The following is a 26,422-nucleotide window of genomic DNA, read 5'->3' on the forward strand; positions in this document are numbered from 1 at the left end:
TGCTTTCTCTATTAGTGGGGGTCAAGATCAGCCATAAACCTCACCACACACAGAATAACAACTTGCAAATACTATAAAATCATAGCACAGTTAGGGTTGGAAGGGACCTTAAGATCATCTAGTTCCAAGCCCCCCTGCCACGGGCAAGGACACCTCACACTAAATCATGCCACCCAAGACTCTGTCCAACCTGGCCTTGAATACCACCAGGAATGGAGAACTCACAACTTCCCTGGGCAACCCATTCCAGTGCCTCACCACCCTAACAGGAAAGAACTTCCTCCTTATATCCAATCTAAACTTCCCCTGTTTAAGTTTTAACCCGTTACTCCTTGTCCTTTCACTACAGTCCCTAATGAAGAGTCCCTCCCCAGGATCCCTAAAGTCCTTCTTCAGATACTGGAAGGCTGCTATAAGGTCTCCATGCAGCCTTCTCTTCTCCAGGCTGCACAGCCCCAACTCTCTCAGCCTGTCTTCATATGGGAGGTGCTGATCATCCTCATGGCCCTCCTCTGATTTGTTCCAACAGTTCCATGTCCTTTTTATGTTGAGGACACCAGAACTGCACACAATACTCCAAGTGAGGTCTCACGAGAGCAGAGTAGAGGGGCAGGATCACCTCCTTCGACCTGCTGCTCACGCTCCTTTTGATGCAGCCCAGGATACAGTTGGCTTTCTGGGCTGCAAGTGCACACTGAAGCCGGCTCATGTTCATCTTCTCATCAACCAACACCCCCAAGTCCTTCTCCGCAGGGCTGCTCTGAATCTCTTCTCTGCCCAACCTGTAGCTGTGCCTGGGATTGCTCCCACCCAGGTGTAGGACCTTGCACTTGTCATGGTTAAACTTCATAAGGTTGGCATCAGCCCACCTCACAAGCGTGTCAAGGTCCCTCTGGATGGCATCCCTTCCCTCCAGCGTACCAACCGAACCACATAGCTTGGTGTCATCGGCAAACTTGCTGAGGGCACACTCAATCCCACTGCCCATGTCACCGACAAAGACGTTGAACAAGACCAATCCCAACATCAATCCCTGAGGGACACCACTTGTTACTGGTCTCCAGCTGGACATTGGGCCATTGACCACAACTCTTTGCATGCAGCCATCCAGCCAGTTCTTTATCCACCGAGTGGTCCATCTATCAAACTGATGTCTCTCCAATTTAGAGACAAGTATGTCATGCGGGACAGTGGCAAACGCTTTGAACAAGTCCAGGTAGATTATAAACCAATCTATAAGCCAATCACTGTAATTAGACAGAAATGTTCTTGTTAAACCCAGTTAATTTATAGCTGTTCACCCTTTCTTCTGATATTCTTCATTCCCCTTGTATTTAATGTAGATATTTCATTAGACAATCCACCAACACAGCCTGATTCTAATACTGACCTATATCCATGGTTTTCTTTCCCACCTTAGTCAAACACTAAAGAGGAAAGGATTTGAAAATAGTTTGCTTATTACAAGACTGGACATAGACCTGCACATACAAACAGGTACCTGTTCAAAAAACTGCTACGCGGTAGGTGGTTACTTAGGCGTGTCAAGGAAGTAGCCTAGTTTTATACACTGGAATAAAGATTGAGACTGGATAGTACACATACACAAATCTAATCCCAGGGGAGGGGCATGCATTCAGTAACATTTCGAAATCAGAATCAACCCTTGGTTTGAGAAACATGTTGCCAAGCAAAGAAAAGGGCAGCACAGCTTAAGACTTTGTACCTGCAGAGAGCAGAGAAACGACAGCCTGGGCGGGCTCCATCAGCAATCAGCAGTATGTGGAGATAACTTGGAGCAATTGCATCTGGCATCTGGAAACCCCTTTGAGAACCTGAACTTGAGAACCTGGCTCAAAGTTATATCAGGATACAGAATGCTTCTAGAAGCAATACCCTGATACTGTAAGAGTTTTGACTTCAAATTGTTTGTTCATTACTTAGTAACAACTGTTTTCTAAAGTAATGCTTTTTGGAAGAAATAGGCTACATCTACATTAGCAAGATCTGTGGCACAGCTGCAGTGGACCCCTAGAGCAAATGGCTGTTGCTGATCACGGTCTCCAGTGTTCATGCTCTCTGCATCATTTACCCTGAAGCAGCTATAGCCTGGACAAACAAACACCCACGGAGCAGCTCAAGCGCACAAGGCCTTCCTTCTTTAAAAGGTGAGCAGTTTTCCACTTCCTGCTTCAGTCTTTCTTTTTTTCAGCCACTAATTTTTATTTTGTGTTAGTTTCTCTCTTCACCCAGCACTCGGCTTGTTGGCTGCCTCCCACCCTCCTGAGCATGCCCACAAAGAAGGGGACAGGCAGGCGCCCAGGTCAGTCATGGGCAGAGCTATTCTTACCCTTCTGGAGGCAGAGGGCTGCAGTCCCGCTCACACCCATGAGCTCCCATCAGATGCAGCAGACACACCCACAGCAATAAAGCTAATCCCCGGAAAAATGCAGGCTCACACTACAGCCAAAGGCCAAACATACAGTAAATTAACTAAATTATACAACTAGGCTATCAGACCTCAGGTTAAAACTGGCTACAGCATAGGCCTGTATATTTTAGAAAAGGTAAAATAATTCTCCAAGTCCTCTTCTCCAGCATGTAAACAAGCGCTGCCATAAAAGTAAGATGTTGCTTAACAGAGCTACTTACAAATGCAAACCCTTCTTTTGAAACCCTTGGGATATTTCCATGTGAAAGTAGAAAGTTACTATTGCAAACTGACTGTGGAAAAGGAACGTTTCTTTTAAATATTTGCTAAAGCTTGCAGGGACTTGTGTGAAGACAAAGGAGGGAGCAGAAAGGAACCTGCATGAACTTTCATTTGGAAAAGTGGTTTGCTTTAATGGCCGCTGAACCTACCACATCCATCCAGCTTTCCAAATTTCTGTAAGTGACAAATTACCAGGTAAAAATGGATCTCTTGAGAAAATATTGCATTATGCAAAACAGGCCTAGGTCACAAAGTTATTATTACTATGCTCCTGCACATACATACATATGCACACACATAATTAAGCAAAACAAAGTGTATAACCATATATATACAAAGTTACACTATAAGTTGGACAGAAGGTGCGTGTAGAATTTTTCATGCATGTGTGCCTACTCAAAACTTTCATCCAAAGTTAAACTAAATTGGTAACATCTGACATTAATTATATTCTAATTATTGCTATTTTAGAAGAGACAATACTGGATTTTGCCTTAGCTATCAACCCTTAGAGATCCGGAAATATCAGACTGTGTCTTTACTAGTTGACTGTCAATCCCTGCTCATCACCAAACATTTCTGAGGAACCATACCTATGAATACGTGAGAAAGGATGATTAATGTAAATTACAAATACACCATGCTCCGAACAGCTGGGTTTCCAAGCTTTCTTCTTATCCATGGTCAGAAGATCACCTTACAAACAGACTTCAGAATCTCGAGGCCAAACTTTGTGCAATTACCTGGGCAAACAGCTCACGCAGGAAACCTGCTGGATGGAAACCCTGTTACCCACTAGCAGTCATGGCTCAAAGTGATCCGAGTGCAGAAGCAGACTGCAAACACAGAGAATGAAAACAAGATATACAGAGAAGTCTAGCCATGACCCCAAGGACCACTAAAAGCCAAATGCAAGAGTCTGTAGCAGTAACAAACTCATGCAACTGCAGTGCTCCAGGCCTTCAACAGAAAGCAGTTCTTACCTCTGCAGCTGTCCTGTGAGTAGCTAGGGATCCACTGCAACTGAGCAAGGGTAGAGGTGTGTTCCTGCCGCCACTCCTGATACCGTTCAATGCCTTTGCCCCTCAAGAAAGCCCTGCACAGCTGCAGCAGGTACAGCTCCCTGATATGTGGGCCTCTCAACACAGTATAGAGATGAGGGCACATAATGAGGAGCAGGGTAGAGAGAAAAATGCAGCTCTTAGAGTGGAGGGAACCTTTGCTTCCCAGCAACAGGTGGAAAAGAGCTCTCTTTCAATACAGCTGTACTACCAGTTTACAGTAAACAGCAGAGTAAGTTCCACAGGTAATAAGTGGCTGCTTTAAACTCAGGGTCTCCACATACACGTTTATATCTTTTCCTATAGTCATGGTCTTATAAATGCTTACTGAAGTGGTAAGAAGGCAAAAAAGTTTACGACTTACTTGTTAAGACTGATATGCGCTCATCCAGAAATGGTCCCCTGTATACATTCAATGTGAGAAGTAACTGTCATCATTTTCCAAAGTTCAGACTAACTACAGCTATGCCGTCCCTTGCCCAGAATTCACTTCTTTTAAATAATAGGAAACACTGGAATCTACCGGCTCTGAGAAATAAAACCTAGTTGATGAGTTCTGCAAACCTGCTTGTTACATGTAGATACCCACAAAAGTGCAAATAGACACCGGGGCTGCGCCTCCATGTCCGAGGACACTGGAGGAGCTCAGCCCCTGACCAGGGTGACAACGCACAGGCAGCGGGACAGCTGCCAAGGACTTCGTACCACTTCCATGAAACAACCACACAATCCAGGTTTTTTATTATTCTTTCCACCCAAAAGCTTAAATAAAACAGGGAGAGGGGGCTGGGAGCCCTTGGCAGCATAAGCTCCTACTGTGCATTGCAAAAGTAAGATCTGGAGAAGCAAAAAGACAGTAATGATGCGATTTATAATAAAAGGAACTTTACGGTTTAACCCTCGGTTACCACACGTGTGTCCAGTGCGGATCGCGCACAGAAAACCCCTCCAAGCCGGGGCAGCGCCCGCTGCCGGGGCTCCCGCAGAGCCAGCCCCGAGGAGGGGACCGCTCCTCTCCGCAGCCGGGCCCAGGTGCAAGAGCTCCGCTCCCCTCCCGCTGTCGAACCCTCGCCACCAGACCCGACCGCCACTTACTGCAGGAGCCCGGGCGAGCCCGCTTCCTTCTCCGGGCTGCTGCGGCGAAACCGGCCGGCGCCCTGCGCGCCTCCTCCGGCCGCGGCACGCCTCGCCTCGCCGCCGGCAGCTCACCGCCCCCCCCTCGCTCCGCCCTCACGCCAACGGCACCTCCCCGCCCTGCCCGGCGCTTGGCCCGGGCGGCAGACCGCGGCCGGGCCCTGGGGCAGGCCTGCTCGCCTCAGGAGGGAAGACGCGCGCTAGGCCCCGCCGCCGGGGCCTGTTCCCGCCTCCCGCTCCGGCGCTGAAGAGAGCGGAGGGGAGCCCGGCCCCTCCTCCGGCCCCGGCCCCGGCTCCGGCTCCGGTTCCGGCCCCGGCTCCGGTGGGTATGGAGCCCTGGGGCTGTTCGCCCCTTGCCTTTCAGCCGAGAGCTCGTATTTGAATGAACTGATCATCGTCGTTTCTGAGGAATTCTGGTGGTGGTTCGCTTTCGGGTCACCAGAGGTTTCTTCCTTGTGGGGAACAGATCCATTATATTAATATATATTTATGCCCATCTGTTTACTGTAGATCCTTCACTGCTTGCATAGTGGGTAAGTGAACAGTGCAGCAGAGAGAGGACCTTTCCGACACATCTCCTGATCTGTAGTAGAGCCGTAATATTCATAACCTGGATGATTCACAGAGGAAATCCTAGACCAGAAAAATGCTACATCTCTGAGGATGCGCCTTTGAAAGAAAAAAAAGTACGCTGTGCATAATGGATGCATAGAAACTCTCATATCTTTCAGTTGTCCTCTCCAGTGGACATGCTGTGGCAGTATGGCATGAAGATGGTTGAGAAATGACGATTCAGCGTCCTTACACACCTGCCAGCGCTTTTACTTCGACTGAAACTCCTCACGGGACCCTGCTGAGCTCCCGATTTGTACCGGACTTGGCAGAAGCAGATTTTAGCAGCTAATCCAGGTCCTCAGCGAAGTCAAGAGCTTCCACCTGCAGGCAGGCTGCACAGTAGGCCCTCAGGAGCCTACCACAGGTGACAGGAGCCTACCAGGGTGACATTTGCCCTGAGGGAACTTTGGAGCACAAATGCTGGGACAAGGTGAATCTCAGTTTAGTTTTGCAGCATGGGGTATGCAGGCTTGTTTTTCTCTATTGAGGGCTTCCTGAGCTGAAAGCTTCACAATTCTTTACCTCTCCAAAACAGCAGATTTCCAGTCTTGAGCATCCCTGGGTACTTGGGTAAGGCTTGTAAGTTGCTGATGGGGTGATACCTTGAGACATTTTAGCAGGCTGAGAGAGCTGGGGTTGGGGTCTCTCCAAGGAGACCCTTAAAGCAAACTTCCAGTGCCTAATGGGGCCAGTAAAAAAGCTGGAGAGGGGCTTTTTACAGGGGCAGGTAGTGATAGACAAGGGTGAATGGTTTTAAACTGACAAGAGTAGAGATCTAGATTAGATATCAGGAAGAAGTGTTTTCCAGTGAGGCACTGGCACAGGTTGCCCAGAGAGGCTGTAGCTGCCCCATCCCTGGCAGTGCTCAAGGCCACATTGTATGGGGCTTTAAGCAACCTGGTGTAGTGGAAAGTATCCCTGCCTGTGGCAGGGGGCTTGGAACTGGATGATCCTTAAGGTCTCTTCCAACCCAAACCAGTCTTATTCTATGATTTTGTATCCCCTCATTCTTTTTTCTGTTCTATGTTACCTAGTGACAAGACTTGGAAAAGCTGATTCTAAGAGTTACGGTCTCTCACAGTCATCTTTGTTTCTCATCCTTGTTCCCATGCTCCAGGGTCCTAGGGATACAGCTGAGAAATATGTGTGGGTTTTTGGGAATCATCTGGAGATTCTTGCCTATTGCTTCTTTTGCAGTGAGAAAGCGAGACACACGTTAGTGATAAGCCAGGATCTTCCTCCTCCTTCAAAACGCATAGTTAAACTTTTAGCTGTGGCTTTTTTCCCATGCAACTTTACATTATTAGTGTACTGCAGTTGCGGTTCCACAAGAGTTTGGGATCTCCTTTTCCATGAAGGGCAAAAACACAAGCTGATCATATGACTGTTTCTACCCGTAAGCCCATCACAAGTCTGTCTCTGCCCACATACTGCTGTATCAGTTGCCTGTTGCAGTTGGTGTCACACATGCAGGGCCTCTCCACACCCTTTAGCTGTACTCCCCGTGGTTCCCTGCTTTCCAGGCACTCGGGGATCAGCAGTGCCTCTTAACTGTGCTTCTTGGCTGTCTCCCAGAAGCTGCTTTTATTGCTGTTCTTCCGTGCTTACTATTTAGTCAATGTAGTTTATAGGCAGCATGAGACGTGTTTTCTATCAGGCACAGTAAAACAACCTGCTGCTGCCATGAAGGATGGGCTACACCTCCCTCCCACAGTGTCCTTCTGGCATGCTCCCTGTTCCTGTCAGCCAGTGAAATGTCAGTAACAGGTCCCAGCTGGGAAGGCCATAGGAACCTAATCCCTCCCTCCTGGGTCAGATATAACCAGATGAGCTAAACTGGATGCTGCAGGAGCAAGGTATGGCTGTCAATTCTCTAGGTAGCATTTAAAGTCAGTGAACAACTGCAAGGGTTGGATTTCAGAAGTTTTGCAAAGTGAGTGATATTCAGGCCACCATTGCTGGAAGCAGTTTTTAATCCCAGGCACATGGCAGTGCTCTTATAAGGAAATAAGGTCTTGCGTGGCAGCTGGAATTAGTGTACTCAACAGATACTCGAGCTTAGAATCTACAGGAGTACCTCAGCTGGACAGAATGAATGGACAATGAAAGGAAAAGGCCCAAAAGTGGATTGATTGTTTTTTGGGGGTACGGTTTGGTTGGGTTTCAGGTTTTTTGTTTGGTTGGGCTTTTTGTTGGGTTTTTTTTGTGTGTGTTTTTTTGTTTTGTTTTTGGGGTTTTTAGAGTGTGAGAGAGGAAGAAGAGTAATTGAACTAAGAAAAAATGGATTTAAATGCAATTTGTGCTGAATAATTTCAGCATAAACACACAAGTTCTAGGTGTGAATACCTACCCCATATACGTGTGTACTAACATGATACTAAATGTTGTTGTTTCGTCTGTCTCTAACAAATATTCAAAACATCATCACAAATTTGTTACCCTCCCACCCCTCAGGGTTGTTGTCTACCCAGATGTGGCTGCATTGTCAGTATCAATTTACGATAATTTTTGATTGATTCAAAACAAGGCAGCATATAAGTGTAAAATGTGTGTACATCCAGTTCCCAAGTATATATTCTGCACCCCAGCACTTCTGTGTTTCACAAACTCTTCCAAGCCAGGAAAATCTTAAAGGGTAGTAAAAAACACAAGTGCCACACTGCTCTTCTCATAAAAGGTAAATCCAAGAATGACTGAAAACTTTTATAAGAATCCCATTTTTCTAGCAATCTCCCTTTCCAGGAGTGGTTCTTTACCTGTTCACATGTTCAGCTACCTCCAAGCAAGGGATGGGCTGTTCTTTCCTCCCTTTATTAGGCTTCTTTAACTACCATTGTCTTTTTATCTTAGTTACTTTTCCAGCTGGGTTTTTAACTTAGTTACTGGTTGGTAAAGGTTGGTCTTCATAAGTTTGAATAATGACAGATTTTGACAACATGAAGCAGAAAAATTGGATACCTGAAAGTATCATAGAGTTCATCCCTCTTGAGTCTGATTTTTTTATTTAATGTCTATAGATGAAAATACTGCCTTCTAAGTCTCTGTGCATGTGGCTTGGTCCTTGGGACACGTGCCAAGACAAGAATTTTAGATGCCCGAAATCATGTGCTCAGCAGGTGTAAATTCTGTTCAGGGAGAGTTCACCTTTTCTCCTTAACCCGTGAGGCAGTTTCTCTTCATTAGCAAGGGAAGATGGAGAAAGAGATTATCACCATTGCCTGACTATATGCCAGTGTTATGTATCATAAGAAGAAAATCTGTTCGTATGTTCACAAATATGTTTTCTCCTAATCTGTCTTCAGGAAAAAGTCTTTGGGAGGAGAAGGGGGTAATAATGGCAGGAGACTTGAAGTGAAGTGACAGAAACAGAAGCAGAATTTCTCTACAGAGATTTTTTCAAGCAGGACCTGCAGTAGGTCCTCCCATTAGAAAATAACAGTACCTAGTCATGGCCATGATTAAACATTTAGAAGTATTCCCATCTCTGGCTGCTGGTGTCCGCTATCATTCAGAAATACAACTGTAGTACATCACACGAGATGTACTCAGCCAGTTTGCTGGCTGAGCCAGGCTGTATTGCTGGTGTTGAGTCATTTTCCCCCTACCCTGCAACAGATTAAAACGTCCACGGTGTTTGTGTGCACGTGTGTATCTGAAAAGAGAACGTGGCTCATTTTTCTATTAAAACTAATGTGTTACCATCATAATTATGTCTTATTGTTTGCTGTTATATAAAGATCACACATCAGGGCTGAGTCACAGAAACAAATGCAAAAAATTGCAGTCTTAAAAGACTAAGGTGACAGGTCACATTCATTGTTGTAGAACAAATGCAATAATTAATTGCCCTCTCCCTGCAGTGGTAGCACAAGCAACTTAACTACTAGAGAGCCAGGCAGTGAAAAGGAGCCATGTGGAGTATCCATATTCTTCTGGGGCAAACAGCTGAGGTAGGTCTAACGGAGAACATGAGAGAGAGAAAAGAAAGACAGTATCGTATAGAAAGCAAGACTGCTTGGAATTCAAGAATTCAAGAATATTCAAGAATATTTATTTTCTGTTGTTTAAAGATCTTTGTTGTTGCAGGAAATATGAAAAACATGATTTGTTTTGTCTTCATTTGTGCCAGAGTGAGAGATTATATTCAGAAAATAGAACACAAAAAAGCTTTTTGGAATTTGTGCTTTATTTTTTTTTCCTCTCAGACAGTAACAGGCCAGAATCAGCCCATGTGAAAATACACTTTTTATCCAGGTATGTTCTCCATTGAATTGTTTAGGGAAAAGCTTAGAAAACTCGCTCAAAGATATATACAATCACTTTGAAATCCCTCGCCTATATTCCAGTACATAATGAATAGACAGCATTTGGAGCTCTTGTTCCAAAGCCTGTTTAACTAGCATTGCTTGCCTGATGGCTTTTGTTTGTCACCATTTGAACTGTACCTGGGACAAACATTTTCAGGGTGTCCACAGGTTTGTAAGGAATTTACGCAGATTGCCAGCAACATAATCAATAGTTGGGTTGGGAAAAGTTATTTTAAATAACCACATATATCATTGTCAGTTTGAGTTTGGTGACCTTTTGTAATCCAGAACTGTTCAGTTGAAAATGAAGGGATATAGGAAAATCTGTAAGTTCCCACTTGGCTGATACGTGAAACAAATCAGCATTACTGGATGTAAATGACTTCCCCTGGTATCTGAGCCTGTGGATTGGGTATTGTGCCCTGGCTTCCTCTTAGCACTGTTTTTGACCATGCCAGCCATCCTGCAGCTCCCCCAGAATTTAAGATTGTTGTAGCTCATCTGCAGACATATTTTTCCCTGCAGATTTAAATAATTAATTGGGACGTGCCTAGTGGGTCTTGAGATAAACTTAAAAGAGGCAGCAGATATGTGTGACCAAGTGACCTTTTGCTGTCCTGCTCGTCCCTGTGCTCTCACAGTGCTCAAAGGGACGCTGTCAAAATTGCTAGGCCTTAAAACTTTAACCTGCACTGACAAGTTGTTCTACATTATAAGTCTTACCTAAAAGATTACCACGGTTGTTTTGTTTGTTTTGTTTCAACAATCTTTGCTGAAGGCTCTGCAATATGTATTCATTTGTCCTTTTGGGTAGGTGGATATTTTTAAATGCCTGGCTTATTCCGTGACCTGTTAAAATCAAGTTGATGTGCGTGTACTCCACTCAGTGGAGAACTCACCAGGGATGGTGCAGTTTATCTGCACTCTGGAAGCAGAGACAAGAGCACACTTTGGAGCCTTTACTGAAGAGGACTTAGAAGCCATTTTGAAAGGCCTGAAATTATCTTCCATTATTTTGGGGGCCAGTAAGAAGTCTTGGCTAGACTTCTCCAGTAATGTTAAGTACTATGTATGTGTTAGTTAAGCACAAGAAAACGATGATTGGGCAGTTGGTTCTTACAAAGAGGTATGTTACGTTTCAGGCCGGCCTGAATTACTCCTCAGGCATTATTTCTAACAAGATCTCCATTTCATACAGCACATGAAGAGGTCCATCAGAACAAAGAGTACAGCTGCATTTGTGGCATCACACTTTCTTGGTTTTATCTATCAGTACAAGGACTGATGCAACACCAGTTTTAAAGCAGGTGGCTGCACAGACACAATTGTAACGAATGACATAGGAACATGTGTCCATGTGTGCTAGGGCAGAGGGAATGAGTGGTGTCCACTCACCCCACCCCAGGTAATCCACACCTGCAATTTTAAGTTGATTTGAGCTGTTTCACCACTGCCTATCTTTCAATCCCTACCTTGTTCCTACTGCAGCTACAGCAGGTGAACTTGAGATGTTTGAGTCTACAGGTGACCCTAAGCTACAGCATCTTCTTCAGAGATACACAGCAGGGTCAACAACAGACCTGGAGTTCCACGGCTTGGCTCTGCAGCAGCAAAGCCCCTGTGAAGGCACTGTGTCAAGCCTTAGGCAGAAGCATCAAGATACAAGTCCTTTTAAAGGAGACCCAGAATAGAAAGAAAATGTATTTGTCACCTTCTGGGGGATAAAAAGGCCAAAGAAAATCCTTTTCCTTCTTCCTGTAACAAGTTTTGCCTTGTTTCTGGTGAAGGTCTGTGGCATCTCCTTAGCTGCCTGAAAGACTTGAACAAGACCAAAGGGGATGATGTCCCAAGCCCCTCACAAGGTAAACCCTCCCACCCATTCATCAGATACTGGGTAGAAACATACAAAAGTACATTTTAAGCAATCTCACTAAAAAGTAGTTCCCTAGATGCTATAACGTTATATGAAGTTGGATTCTTGATGCCATTTGAGCCATCTTCTGAACTCCTACAATTACAGATATTTTGATAGATGATGGCTAGAGACACATTTGTTTTTATGAAGTATTTGTACTTAAATTTCAGACAGTAATTTCACTGGATGGTCTTGCACCGCTCTGCTGTCTTTGCACAGAACATCTGCACTGAGGTTTTTCAGGGAGCATTCTCCTAACCATTGTGATGATTAAGACAATGATGGCCGAAAGACTGTCTCACTGGAACAGGATGCAGATTCTTAATCAGCTGAACTGATCCTATGAAATTTTCATCAGTTCTGAGGCTCAGACCACCGTTGTCTAATATTACAGGTCTCAATTCTCTCCATTCAGCACTCTCCTGCATAGGGTCATTTTAAAAGGGAAGCCAAGTACAAGCCTGTGTCATGAAGCTTGAAAAAGGGTTTCCGGAGCATGTTTTAGAGCAACGTTTGAGCTCCTTGAGGCACATGAGTTGCCAAACTCCTCCTGATTTACACAGATCTCTGCGGTATGTCATGCAACATCCACAGATGTTCCAAGCAGATGCAAACCGTTGTCTCATGGATGTGGAAAACTGTTCTCTAAATTATGAACTACAACTGCGAGAATGAGTTTTGTTTCTACCCTGAGAACAAGAGAGGCTTGCTAATAGTGCAAAGTTTGCTACTGTGGCAACGCTCTGCAAAATGATTCCCCAACAAGCAGCAGTTCAGAAGCACAGAATGTTTTGTGAATGACCCTGATCAGGCCAGGAGAGCCCGTCTAAGGACTCTTCTCTCTTACAGATTGCAGCTGGTTCTCACCTGGCCATGCAGAGACATCGCCGATCCATCTGTGCCAGCTGATCTTTGCCTGCAGTGCCTCAACTCTCCAGAAATGAAAGAAATGAGAGAATAAAAGTAGGAGAAGGGGAGAAACGAGTTGGTCAGTGATTGCTATTACTTCAGCATGACTGACTTTCAGTTATATTAAAATAGTGAATTAGAGTCTTCTCAATATGAATGTTTTTTGCTTAACTGCTTTGGGATTTCTGGTTCTACACTTGTTTGGGAAAACAGTTTTTCAAGGCTGACAGATGCAACTGTAAGCAATAGCCTAAACAATAGCTGTTATCTGAAGTATTTACTGTGTTTCCTCCTGCCAGTGGAAAGGAAGAAATTGCAATTAAGCTTAGGGAAGCGAACTGTGGTGCCATTCTTGCGGGCCCATGTTGTTGTTCTTGTCTGGGGATGACTGGGAAATACTGTGCCTGGTATCCAACTGGCTGGTGAGCAAATTGCAGTCTTGACTCTCTTTCCAGATTCATTAAGAACACAAGTTTTGCTCAGCTTCTGCTTTGTGTGTGCAGGAAAATTTCACCCTTTCCACAAACTGAATGTGTGTTTGGGAAGAGTTAGGTGACTGCTGCAGGACTAGTAAGCAGGCAGGAGACTCCGTAGGGAAGCTTTAGGTGTTAATGTATGTTCACACAGGAACCTGGAACATTATCTGTAGTGCCAGATACAGATAGGTGTTTTCTGAAGAAGAAAACACCTCTTTTGCAATAATTGGTGGTAGGTGCCCATTCTCCCTGGCGTGTATCTAAGCACAGCTGTGCTTCTCATACACACATCTTAATGAATGTGAAACACTGAATGTTGCTTTTCCTTAAACAATTTGGTGTGGCTGTTTGTGGGAGCACCACCAAGAGAAACTAAATGCCAAGACTGTGCGCAATTTATATTAGAATATGGCATCACTGTATTGCAGTGCAAGTGGTGGTGTTCTCTGGATATCTCATCACTGCACAAATTTATGCTGCACTGGAATGTCAGGATCCGCAGAGCTACATCAGTTGACACAGCAAAGAAACCAAAGTTCAGGCATTGAACGGTGAGTATTCTTCTGTCAGTAGATCAGATGAGCTGAGCCTCCAAACCCTTGGCTGGCACAGTCCTTCTGGTATGGAAAAGGAATAAAAATACACCTAGGGTGACTCAGTCTGAAAACTTTTAAATGTAAAAGATGATGGGAAGGGCCGCAGAGATAATAATATAAGGATAGGGCAGCCATATGAGGAAAGGCTGAGAGAGCTTGTCTTGTTCAGCTTTGAGAAGAGAAAGCCTAGGGGAGACCTTATGACCATGTTCCACTATTTAAAGGTTGGCTACCAAGAAAATGGAGACTCCCTTTTTGCAAGGAGTCACACGGAAAGAGGGCGGGTAATGGGTACAGGTTACTCCTGGGGTGGTTCTGGCTGGATACAAGAGGAAAATTTTTCATACTGAGAACAAGCAGCCATTGGAATAATCTCCAGCGCTGGACACTGCAGATGCAGCCCAATAAGATGCTGGGCCAGGTAGTCTAGATCATGCTTTGCCTGGAAGGGTTGGACTAGATGTACTTAGATCCCCTCTAACCTGGGATTCTGTGATTTTACAATGGGTGTATTATGCAGTTTCCTAGGGTTTTTTAATACTCTACAGGAATAAAGTAGATAGACATCGTTCACTTTCTAAGAAACTTTCTGGACGATCGATCGAGGTATGCAGGGGGCCTCCACGATCACGTTTAGGGCGCGCATTGGTGGTTCAGTGGTAGAATTCTCGCCTGCCACGCGGGAGGCCCGGGTTCGATTCCCGGCCAATGCAGCTTGTTGCTTTTGATTTTCTTTTTTTTTTTTTTCTTTTCTTTCGCTTTTTGCGTGGCAGAAAACCCGCTGCGGCGAGAGCCCAGAGCGCTTACCTTTCGTTTTCCCCGCGGGATTCCCGATCGCGCCGCCGGTTTATTCCTTCAGGGATGAAGGGTTGAAAAAACAAGGGGAAAAAAAAAGGGAAAAGAAGCGCCTGGAGATGCCGGGGATTGAACCCGGGACCTCACACATGCGAAGCGCGCGCTCTACCACTGAGCTACATCCCCGGCTGTCGGGCCGTTCCGCCGGGCGCCATCAGAGGTAGGCAGCCCTACTTGCCCCTGCTGCCCCCACTCACCCTCCCGCCCTTGTTCCCTTTCTCTGTATAGCTGCCTCCGGCGTTTGAGGGCTCCCCCGGCACCACACGTGGCCGTGGAATAGAGTGACCAGCCGCGCAGAGCGGGCCCCGGCAGCTGCACAAGCCCCGTCCTCGGTGGAGGGGGAGGACCTGCCGGGAAAGCCCGTCCCCTCCCTGCAGTCCGCGTTTTAACGTCTGCGCTCCTCTTCTACCTCTGCCTCTCGGTGCCTGACCAGTGTCTGTACCCCAAACTGCCTTCGGGACCCCCGGAGGCTTCAAAGGGACCGGAGAACGCAGCTAGGAGGGAAGACCCTGAAAACCTGCCTAACCCGTCTGCTTCTTCAGTGCATTTTCCTTAATCCGGGACTTTTCTAACAAATCTAAGCTTCTAAACTGCACAGTAGCAGATTACTTACTGTGACACAAAATGCACCTCCTCTAGGATATTCTTCCCATCTAAGTATGGACTTGGCAGGTGTAGCGGCCTGATACTCAAGGAAAAACAGCCCAGACATGTTCTCTTGGTTGCATTACCCCAGTAAAACCAGCTATTTGCACTAGTTTTATTGGGAACTACCTGGTCCTGCTCTACACGTTTATTTTCAGAATGCAAGCACAGTCTCCCCGAGATGTGCTGCTCTCCCCTCAGGATGCTTCTATCCCATAACACGTAATACTGTGGTGTGTTTGATGTCCACTCTTAGAAGAAGGCGCAGCAAGCAGCTGTATCTGTTTCAGGGGACCTAAGGCAAGGAGGACCCTTCACCACGGAGCATAGTTCCTTTCATGTACCCCGTCTAGACATTCATAACCTCAGTGACTCATGGATTTCCATCCTGTCAGGAAGCAGCATTTAACAGCTTGGCTTTCTTCAAAACAGATTTTTAGCAGCAGCTTTTGAGGAGCTACTGAATTTGATTTTCATAATTAACACAACACACAAACTGTTTGATTTGTCTGTTAAGACAAAGCACAGAATATCAGTGGCTCTTAACAAGGCTGAGCCAAGGGTGCAGGGTAGGTTAATACCAACCACAGCAATAAAAACACAGAGCAATTTAAAACCTTCTCTTCCTTTTTTTCCTCTTTTTGTTTACCTTTCTGTAGACCTCAGAATAGTAGAAAATGAATAATACAGATATTACTATGCCTTTATGGCTTTCTCAGCTGTGATGGACAGTCAGTCCAATTGTGAAACTTCCCATGTGGAAGGTGGATCAAGGCAGAGCACATTCAAGCTGCTGAGAAGAGCAGCTATGAATCCAAAGCATATCACCAAGTATTTAATTACTATCCCCGTGGAACCAATACAAGAGCTTATGTGCTGCCTATATTAAAGTGAAACAACGCTTCTCTTGCAGCTAGATCTAAATATCCCCTGGACCATCACCTACCTAATACAGAATAAATTGAATTATTCAAGCAAGACTCAACAGGTGGATGCTACGGGAGAAAATAGGATGGCTCACAGTGAGCTGTAAAGTAAAAAATGACCCACAGATGGCTATAAATCTACTCAATGATAAGGCCAAGCCTACCAGAAGTGCACATTCTTTGAACTCGAGGACAAAGAAATGGACCCGTCTTGGTTCTGGACAGTGGCAATACAGCTCCCAGTGCCGCCACATGCGCATCTCATGATCCTGCAACTGTCGCCCACAGCTGAGGTCTTGCCCAGATGCCTAGATACAGCCCCAGTTCCAGGAAACACTCTTCTCTTGTGCCCAGCAGTTTTCATTGCTACGGGATGCAGGGCACAAGTTGGACATTCAGCTTTCTCCAGAGCTCCCTCAGAAGACTACATTCACCTCTTTGTGTTTGGGTTTCTGTGCTGACATCAGGGAAAAACAATGTCACTGTTATCTGGCAGCTCCTCCGCATTCCTTGGTGGGATTAACTCATTCCTGGTACCTCAAACCTCAGGCCTTTCAGGGAGGCCTGCCTCGTCCCCTGGGTGTTTTCATTGAATCTGCTCATGTTTTTGCATTTTTCATAGATTCTCATTAGATAAATGCTTAAACTCACTCTGTATTTTCCACAGGAATTTTTCTCCAAGCTAACGGATTTCTGAAGTCTAGCTTGAAAAGAGTTCTGTTTCAAAGTGACCTCATGTACGTACCGCATACTGATCACAGTGACATTCTGAACAGACATATAGGCATTTCTACATTTCTTTCTGATACAGGTTTCTAACACTGCACTTCTTCCCAGAATTAAATGTTTGCGCTCAAAATTCCATCTTAAAATAGGCACTCTCAATCAATAAAATACAGCAGCGAAGTATAGCAGTATAAACCAAACAAGTATTCATTTCCCGAATACAGCCCAGCAGCAGGCATTCGCTGCCCTGCGCCATCCCAAATTCCTCTGCCTGAACGAGGTCTCTGCTCCCCTGGAAGCATTTTCCTTCCCCTCTGTCATGGCTGCTACAAGGCAGGACCAGGCCTGTGGCAATGGCATCAGCCATTTAGAAATGAACAACTAAAGTTGTTTTTCTTCCATCACACAATCATATCATCCATTTGTTTGAAGTACCCAAATGAGTCAGTGCAGAACATTCACGAATCTCTTACGTCATTTCTAGTTCATTTAGTGTTCCTATCCTGCACCAAAAACACATTCCTGGTGGAGATTAGGAAAACTGTAAAATGACAAATTTCAAAGATTATGAACAGCACACTAGCTACTTACTTATGCCACTTAGCAAACTATTTGAATTAATAAATGTAGTAGAAAAAAAACCCCAAACAAAACACCAAGGACAGAGTTGTGATTTGCAAAGTGAACAACTGAAAGAATTGCCAGCGTTACATTTACTGACTAGTTTTTACCTACTGCCATTAATGAGGGAATACAATGCTCAGAGTAAGCTTTGGCAAGTTCTGCATGTATGTTACACTGAGCTTGAATGAAGTTACAAGATTCAGTCCTCCAAGTACAAATTGGTTTTTCTTCTGTGCTTTTCCATCTTTGATTTTTGTTGAATTAACTCCCTTGTTTGCTGTGGTGAAATGGAGGAGTAAGGGGAGGAAGTCTTCCATTAGTTCCCAGTCATCATGGGTTAAGTGTTTAGCTGGTTTTTTTTGTGGTTCTCAGTGAGAACATCATGAGAACATCCCCAAACTATAGGTTACAAATCAGCCCATATTAAAGAATTACAAAAATTAGAGTTAAAAAAGGAGATAAAAAGGCAGAAAACAGGATTAACGTACTGAACTGGGAGATTCATTAGGGTTGCAGACAGATAAGTAAATTATAGCCCTGAAGAAATTATTTGACTGGCAAATTAATTACGCAATATCGCAGTGGTTTTCTCAGCCAAATTTAGCCCTCAGGAAGCAGGTAGGAGTCTGCATGACTTAATAAAAGGAGCCTCAACTGGTCTTCAGATTAATCAGAGATGAAAATTAACATTTTGGGATTTGAGGGAAATAGGAGGGTTTTTTAAAGCTCAGAAAGATGGAATCTAGCACGACTGTACAAGTTTGCATAGGCTGTAAGGCCACTGAGACAGCAAAATGCTCCTGCCTTTGTACAAGCCTTTAGTTTACAGACTGACCTGTGAAGCCATGGTAGAGACTGATCTGAAAATGAATATAGCAATCTTGTTAGGACATATCATTCCACAGGACACTTTATAATTGTTTAAGAAATGCCTGATTAAAATTTTCTGTAAAATATCATACCCCAACCCTGCAAACATACATTATTGTTACTACTTTTTTTATTGCTACTATTATTATTATTTCCTGACTTATTCTATCAGCCTTTTCCTGTGCTTGCAGTTCTCCCTGTCCCTGCATGCAGAAATAAATAGTTTTTACTATTTTTACTATTATTTTTCAGAATAATTTTTACTATTATTTTTCAGTTTTTACTATTATTTTTACTATTTTTACTATTATTTTTCAGTTTGCTGAATTTTTACTATTATTTTTACAATTATTTTTACTATTATTTTTCAGTTTGCTTGCTGAGTGTCATACTTATCAGGAAGAGATATCTTCAGCTCTCTCCTGAAACAAATGTTCTTTGTTGTTGCTGGAAAACCTTTGGAAATACATTTGGAAATTGAAACACATCACCTGCTAGTGATAAGTATCATATGACATGCTTATTAACCCAGTCTGACCCATAATGTCATTACAAATATTAAGTAAGATTTTTTTCTGATGGCTTGAAATTGCACAACAAGAAGGCAAGGCTCATACGCATCCTCTTAAACCAAGCATAATTCTTACTTCAAATCACAACAGAGTGTTTCAGCTTCCAGTGCTCCATTTTCTCGAGGGGAATCTCTTGCTTCTCTGTTCTTCATGTTCTCCAGGTTACTTCTGGAATCCAAAACATAAATGCTCTTTCAGACAAAAGGAAGATGTAAGTCTTTTGGAAATAAATAATTTTGACATACCGTGTGTCTCTTCATCCCTCCTGCTAGCTAGGGACAAGCTATCTCTAGCGTGGCTGAAGAAGCACAGAACTGGCATTTGTCCTTGGCAATTTGGATACCTTCCCTTGCATTGGTCTTAATTTTGTGCCATTAGCAATTGTGTGGCCACACTTTGCTTTCCACCCAAACTGCATGCCAAGCATCGTGCTAACTGCAAGTAATTCATTGTGCTAAATAGTGGCAATGTGGGTGGGAAGCAGAAGAGGGGTGGCCCATGGCCCCCTGCTCAGCTCGATATGAAGAGAACCCTAGGTTGGGATCAGGTCAGCCCAAACAGGCAGCCCCCAATTGTTCTAATATACTACTACTGCCACTACTACTACTACTAATAATGATGAAGTGGGAAATACCAAAAAAGAGAGAGAGAAAAAACAAAAGAAACCCAACAGTGATATGCATTACAATTGCTCATCACACCCTGACCAATATCCAGCCTATGATCCAGGTAAGCTCTACTGAGCAACAATTGAAACACTGGTGTGTTATCAGCATTGTTCTCAGACTAAAGGGAAAGCACAGCACTGCACCAGCTACTAGGAAGAAAATTAACTCCATCCCAGCCAAAACCAGGACAACCCGTCTGCTAACCAGGGCCCTGCTATACTCTGCATGCTTTCCCCTCAGAAATCATGAGCATTCTTATATAAAACCAAATTTTTCCACTTTTCTGGTCCAGGTAGGAAAGTGGACTTCTTTACCCAGGCTCATAGAGAAAGAAAACCAAAATGAAGGCTACTACTAAAAATAGCTCTTGCAAAAAATTCAATTGGACTTCATTTTTGTTACTAGGCTACTTTTGAGCTGATAGGAAACTGGAAGCTTTACATTTTATATCATTTCAGTAATACTATAATTACTGAATAGTAATAATAATAATAACAATAGTAATAATTCAGTAATTATTGTATATACTTACATTTTATAAAAATACTAGAACAACTGCTTTATTCCTCTGCACCACTGCAAGCAGATCAACACAGATACTTTCTTAGCAGAGCATCTGGAACACAACTATCGCATCCTGTCATGGTTCTGCTGCCAGGCAGCCATATTACAGCAAATGCACCTAAAAAAAATGTGAAAAAGCATCACATGCCAAAGGACAACAAGAGGTTGTTGTTAATTAAAAAACTGAGCAAAGTGAAAGTTTCACTGGAAATGGACATCAGGAACATGAAAAAAAAACCCAGCACAAGAGTTTTTTGCTGTTACTCAAGTGAACATATTCCTGTAAGGGATATACTGCATGGAATCTCGGGTTCATCTTGTGGAAGAGAAACCAGTACATGTCATGGTAACCTTTTCAGTGGAGCTTGGTGTTAAACTTTATATTCTGTTATGATGCTAAGACTGAGAAAGAAGAAATTACTCAGAACCAGAAAGTAGCAACGGAAAAAAACCCACAGAGAAATAGGGGGGGAAAAATCCCCATTGAATTCTGTGACTAAAGAGTATTTTTTACTTTATATTTGACTTAGGTAACGTAGCAACAGTCCATAGTGGTTATAAAAACAAGATCCTGACCCACAGTATCTTGTACTGCACCCCTGAAACTCAGGCACTAGTTAAATGAAGGGATTTAGGAAGGATTTAGGCACATAGTACATTTCTGCAAAAAAGGTTTGAGATTTTGCAGTGCTGGGCATTTTAACCTCAGGTTTTGGGGTGCAGGGAGAGCTTCTGGTCAGCCTTTCTGCTGCCTTGGCAGTGCTGCTATTCACAGAGCCCGAGCCACCTCCTCTGCATATAGCACCTTCAGCACCCATAACTTGGGAGACCCAGGTTCTCCACTTCTCTTCTTCCTCAGAGGGTTGGCAGCATCAGCTTAGTGACTGCAAACACCAGGCACTGAAAGCCCTGTCATGGGTGGGCAATGAGGAGTGAGCACCATGCTTCAGCTCCTTGCCGGCAATGGCACAGTGACATGGGTTAGAGCTGTATTTGGGAATGCCATCAAAACATTGGTCAAAGTGATGATTTGCCTATTCTTTAAGACTAGTTAATTATATTTTGCTTGTTAATCTTATGGCAGATTTTTACCCTTGTTTTACCTTCCCAGACATATGTGATTTGGATGCCACTCAGAATGAAACACGTTATTAGTATCAGCATTTAACTGAATACTCAAGCTGAAGGTATTTCCCGAGTTTTCCTCCGATTCCATCCTCCCAGTATGGATGGATTTATTGGTAGGGAACGCGAGTGGACCTGCTCATTCCACCTTCCTAATATACTGACAAGATTTAACCCCACCCCCCAGTTCTGTCTCACACCCCTATAACTGTTTGTCCTGCCCTTTCCCTGATTGCTGTTACACCCACCCCTGCCAGCTCTCCCGAGAACTGGCTCTTCTCTGCTCTTCTCCAGTTGTTGACCTGCTGCGAGGTGCAGTGTATTTGACAGTGAAACAAAAGTGCAGCTTTACTGCTTCAGGAGCTACTTTCTTGGTCATATTTGCCAATGAAGTTCTCATCAGTTTAGATTTTCCTAAATGCTGGTCTAGTTTCTTGTGAGCTTCTGATGTCAAAGTATCTTTAGGTAAGTCTGAATGGTAATTAGACACACAACACACACAGTGTGTGTTTAATAGGATCTTCATACAGCAGAGATAATAAATTCTGACAAAGCTGTCATATGACCATTGTTTTAGGTAAATGAGGAAGGCTAAAATGACATTTATTAAAAAATTAGACTGAACTTTTTATTTCTTTAAAAAACCGCAATAAACTGATGCCAAGGTCCCATGGAACTGGGGATTTGGCCAAACTGGTTCTTGTCCCTTTACATAGATGTTATCGTTGACTCCAAAGAAACACATCCACAATACATCCATATCTCATTATCAGTATCAATAGCAAGTAACTAATTTAGTATGGATTTGATGATATAAAAATTGACTTAGTTTTCCAATGGTGTCTTGTGCTGGAATGTTGTGAACTGGAAACTCCTGTATTTCTTCTTGCTTATCACATCAATATGGACTAATTTTGTTGGCTTTCATATTGAACAATCTGAGGAATATACAGCCCAGTTTTGATTTCTCTGATGATATGTCTTATTATTAAAGCTCTCTCATCCAAACACTAATGTATTTTTATGTACTTGTAATATTAATTTTTACCTCTGTGTTAATCTATTCTTTTCATATTGAAGAACCAGATCCCATTCAGTCAAAACTGGAAAAAAACCCAATTTTTTTTCTCCATTCTGTGTGCAGGCTGAGCTACAGTTTGGGTATTTTTATTTCTGTCTCAAATCAGTGTTCATTACTTACTGTGTTTCGGATATTTCAAAGACAACTATGTGATTTGTTGTGCCTTATTACTTGCCTGTTTCTCCATGATTATTTCATGGACTGGACATGGAAAGCAGGTACTTTACCACTGGGTGTCCGTAAGTGCTATGTCTGCACCACATTCCAGCAGAGCCTTGCTGAAATCAGTGGTGTGCTGTGGGAAGGGCAAGAGGGGTCAAAGCTTTGACACCCTCCTCGCAAGCTACGGAGGTGTGGAAAATGCGGTCCTCACAGCATGATTTTTGAGGCTGTGCTTTCTGCTGTGATCCCTGTAGGATCTAGTGAGCCTGCACAGCAGACACACTGGTTGTGCACAGCACACGAGCTGATAATATGTTCACCTCCATGCACACGAACCCTGTAGTAAGTACTTATGTTAACAACTTGAAGTTCACATGCATGAGCTGTAGACACCAGTGCAGCAGATGTTGCTATGCACCTTGCTGTGCCAAGGAGCTGCTTACTGCACGACACGTGCCCAGCTCTAACCAGTATTTACTCTCCACAAAAGTGCTCCTCTTTGTTTTATCCTGATTCTTGCAAGATGTCTGTAGCCACTCTGGGAACTGCAGCAGCTGCAGTGCCAGGTCCTCCCCGGGACGGACCTCCAGAGATGGCAGGAGGCTGTGAAGCCCAGGAAGCCCAAAGGAGGGAGAGGGTGCTCCTTGCTCAGCCAGCCTGACCCACTGCTAGTCACCACCAACCTAGGGCTCCAAAAAGTATTGAAGGAAGAAGACCCCTGGGCACAGAACTCACCTGCACCTCAGGGCATGGGCCAGAACCCAGCTGGGAGAGGAGGCAGTGAAGCGAGCACAGCATGAGCCTGAGCAGACACATTGGGACCAGGAGACCACGAAGAAAACCACCAGCATCAACACTGCCATGGGTAGGATGACCAAAGCACCCCTGAAAGGCCAGAGCATCAAGTCAAAAACAATACCTGGGAGCCCTGTCACGGCACAGGCTGCAGCTGTGCTCCCCACTGCAGGTGCAGCTAGGCTGCAGCTCCAGAGCAAGCCCTGCAGAAGAGCCAGGTCCACAGAGGAGCAAAGGACACGTCTTAGGGAAAGTAAAAGTAAGGTGTCGTGGTTTAAACCGAGCAACACAGCTCTCCACTCACTCCCCCCTGCAAAAAGAAAAACCTACAGCACCTGGGATTCCCAGGCGGTCTCCCGTCCGAGTACTAACCAAGCCTGACCCTGCTGGTCTTCTTTCAGGGTCATTGAAGTCCCCTGTTTGCTGGTGTGATGAGCAGCTCTGCTGTAATAACACAAAATGTTATATTGTGTTATCACACAAGATAAACACATTTGTGTGATAACACAAATGTTTTAGTCTGAAGCCCCGCGGCGGCGCCCAATGTGGGGCGCGAAGGGTTGAGATAACGACAGATCTGACCGGATTAGTAGTCACTTGCCACAATGCTGATTTATTGGCTCTCAAAGTTGTTTCTCTTGATCTCACAGTTTCAGAATGCTGTACATTACTTAGAGCCGGTATTTGCTGTGTTAGCGTTTATCAAGTGTGGGGCTTGGGCTGAGGTTGTTGTTTCACTGTACTTTATGGCAATGACTTGTAATATGGGCGTGCTCCGGCAGCAGGGTGTGATGGACGTGGCCGTGGACTTGTACCTGGCCGTCCCGCTGCTCTTCACCGCCCTGGCCCTTGTCCTCGCCTTCGTCTTCGTGAGGCTGTGGGGAGCCGAGGGGGAGCGGCCCCGGGGACCAGGCGGTGGCAGCAGCGGGGCCGGAGGCCGGGAAGAAGGTGGCTGCTGAGCAGCGGGAGGAGGCGGCGGAGGAGCTGAGCCCCGTGGCCGAGCCCAGCCCCGCGGTGGCCAAGAGCGTCCCCCGGCAGCCGCCCGCCGAGCCCCAGGAGGATGCAGGAGCCCAGGCAGCATTCCCCAGCAAGGCAGAGCAGGAAGAGCTGCACCCAGGAAAAGAGAAGCTGGTGGTGGGAGAGCCGGCAGGCACAGCAGCTGCACCAGCCCCAGGGACAAGCACAGCAGCATCGCTTGAGAGTTCTGAAGGGTTTGAATGGCCTGTGGGTACCCTTGGGACCTGCCTGCTGGTTGTGATGGGGATCAGCATGTTGGCACACACACAGAGTGTGTTCTACCCACGACCATTTTGTCTGATCTCAAAAGTTAAGCAGAGTCGGGTTTGGGTCTTGTCTGGGGTTAGGCGACGATATAGGAGCACCAGGAGATTTTCCCCAAGGCTGGACAGCCATGAGTGGCAGGGTGTGTGGGACAGTATGAGCCAGTATCTGGTCCACTGGGCCCCTCCAGTGCTTTGGAAGCGTCGGAGATGGAAGGCAGCTCTATGGAGTCCCCAACAACAAGCTGCAGAAGCTGCTGAAGGGAACAGTGAATTATTTTGAGCCTGGTGGGCCCATGACACTTCAGGCCATCACGGCAGAGATGCAACATACGGATGGACTCATGATCGAGGGGTGGACTTAGCAACGGACACTATTGCCCAGGTGATTCACGAATGTGAATGCTGCACACAGCCTCTCCTGCTCTGAGAGACTGTTACAAGAGATGGAGCCTGACATCATGGACCAGATGGACTCAGCAGCTTTATAGGGACTGGTCCGTGAACTAAGATAAGAGTGCACTGAGATAAGAGTGATGGCATATTGAAGATGTGGGATCTGAGCATGACGTGAATGGTATGGAATAAGGGGTGGATACTGTCCTGGGTTCAGCAGTAGCAGTCATTTTTTTTTCTTCTTGGTGGCTGGTGCAGCACTGTTTTTGATTTTTTGGCCTGGGAACAGTGGTGATAACGCCGATGTTTTCAGTTGCTGCTTGAATGTTTGGTCTGGCCAAGGACTTTCTGAGCCTCATGCTCTGCCAGGGAGGAGGGAAAGCTGGGAGGAAGCAGAGACAGGACACCTGACCCAAGCTAGCCAAAGAGGTATTCCATACCACAGCACGTCATGCCCAGGATGTAACGGAGAGTTACCCGGAAGGGCTAGGGACTGCAGGGTTGGATGAGGTATCAGTCGGTGCTCAGTCGGGTGGGGTGGGGCGAGTTATCGGTCAGCTGGTGCTGAGGTGTTGTATTCTCTTCCCTTGTTATTTCCCTTATCATTATTATTGGTGGTAGCAGTAGTGATCTATGTTATACCTTAGTTACTAAACTGTTCTTATCTCAACCTGTGGGAGTTGCATTCTTTTCGATTCTCCTCTCTGTCCCTCCGGAAGTAGAGGGACGGAAAGAAGTGGTGGGAGTGAGTGGAGAGCTGTGTGGCTCAGTTTAAACAACGACATAAGGCTCAGCCAATATTCTACTGCCATGTTTTAAAAAGGATAATTAAAAAACTGTCTTAATAATTTTGGTAAATCATTTTCAGCTTAGACGTCCCTTTTCGAAGCACTGGATATAATTAACTTTTAAAAACATAACTCCTTCATACTCTGTATTGAAGTCAGGCATTTTGAAAAGCAAAATGGTATTTTAATAACTATTCTTGTAATTACGAACACCATTCTCTACACAAGTCCTGTTTTCAATTAACATCCTGCATTAATGGGTTTATTCTCCCTCCCATTTACTTCTAATGACAGCAGCCATCACATACATGACGAGTTTTGCAAATTCATAACTATCATGATTGTTTTTCCTTAATTTTGCCACTATTTTCTGAAGCCTGCAGTACAGGACGAGCCTCTTACCACGAGATAACTGGAATTCTCGTGGGACTTTTTTCTGAACTTGTTTTCTGGTGTTCACTAACTGCTTGACACCTGACATGGAACTGGCTATCAAGGAAGGTCATGGTCATCTGCATGGCTGAGCAAATGCATGATGCTGGTAGGTCTATTTCCTGTGGTTGTCCCACAGCAAGCCCAGGCTCCACCCCAGTGGCTGTCAACACGCCCTCTGGTACCA

At 44.8% G+C, this 26,422-nt stretch overlaps 1 protein-coding gene, 1 long non-coding RNA gene and 2 other non-coding genes across 7 annotated transcripts in view; 2 read left to right on the plus strand and 2 right to left on the minus strand.

Moving 5' to 3' along the window:
- GPD2 (glycerol-3-phosphate dehydrogenase 2) overlaps positions 1-5,006 on the minus strand; it is a 64,745-nt gene extending 59,739 nt beyond the window's left edge. Inside the window, exon 1 of one of the 2 annotated variants that reach the window (XM_065671202.1) lies at positions 4,870-5,006. The gene's annotated coding sequence lies outside the window, so the exon portion shown is untranslated. Of the gene's footprint in view, positions 1-3,696; positions 3,757-4,869 lie in introns of those variants that run through there. The other variant, XM_065671203.1, reaches the window with a different exon arrangement.
- Positions 5,007-5,050: 44 nt separating this feature from the next.
- Positions 5,051-12,782, plus strand: LOC136010268 (uncharacterized). Of its 3 annotated transcripts, none has more exons than XR_010610811.1 (4): positions 5,051-9,473; positions 9,729-9,777; positions 11,319-11,692; positions 12,595-12,782. It is a non-coding gene; the product is annotated as an uncharacterized LOC136010268 (long non-coding RNA). The 3 variants fall into 3 exon arrangements; XR_010610812.1 differs by lacking the exon at positions 12,595-12,782 and having other exon boundaries at positions 5,051-5,230; positions 5,419-9,473; positions 11,319-11,938; XR_010610810.1 differs by lacking the exon at positions 12,595-12,782 and having other exon boundaries at positions 11,319-11,938.
- A 1,586-nt stretch (positions 12,783-14,368) lies between these two features.
- Positions 14,369-14,439, plus strand: TRNAG-GCC (transfer RNA glycine (anticodon GCC)). Its single transcript has one exon. It is a non-coding gene; the product is annotated as a tRNA-Gly (tRNA).
- Positions 14,440-14,635: 196 nt separating this feature from the next.
- TRNAA-CGC (transfer RNA alanine (anticodon CGC)) lies at positions 14,636-14,707 on the minus strand. The gene has a single exon. It is a non-coding gene; the product is annotated as a tRNA-Ala (tRNA).
- Between the last annotated feature and the right edge of the window lie 11,715 nt (positions 14,708-26,422).

This window comes from Lathamus discolor, chromosome 3, assembly GCF_037157495.1.
Source record: "Lathamus discolor isolate bLatDis1 chromosome 3, bLatDis1.hap1, whole genome shotgun sequence".
Classification (NCBI taxonomy): Eukaryota; Metazoa; Chordata; class Aves; order Psittaciformes; family Psittacidae; genus Lathamus; species Lathamus discolor.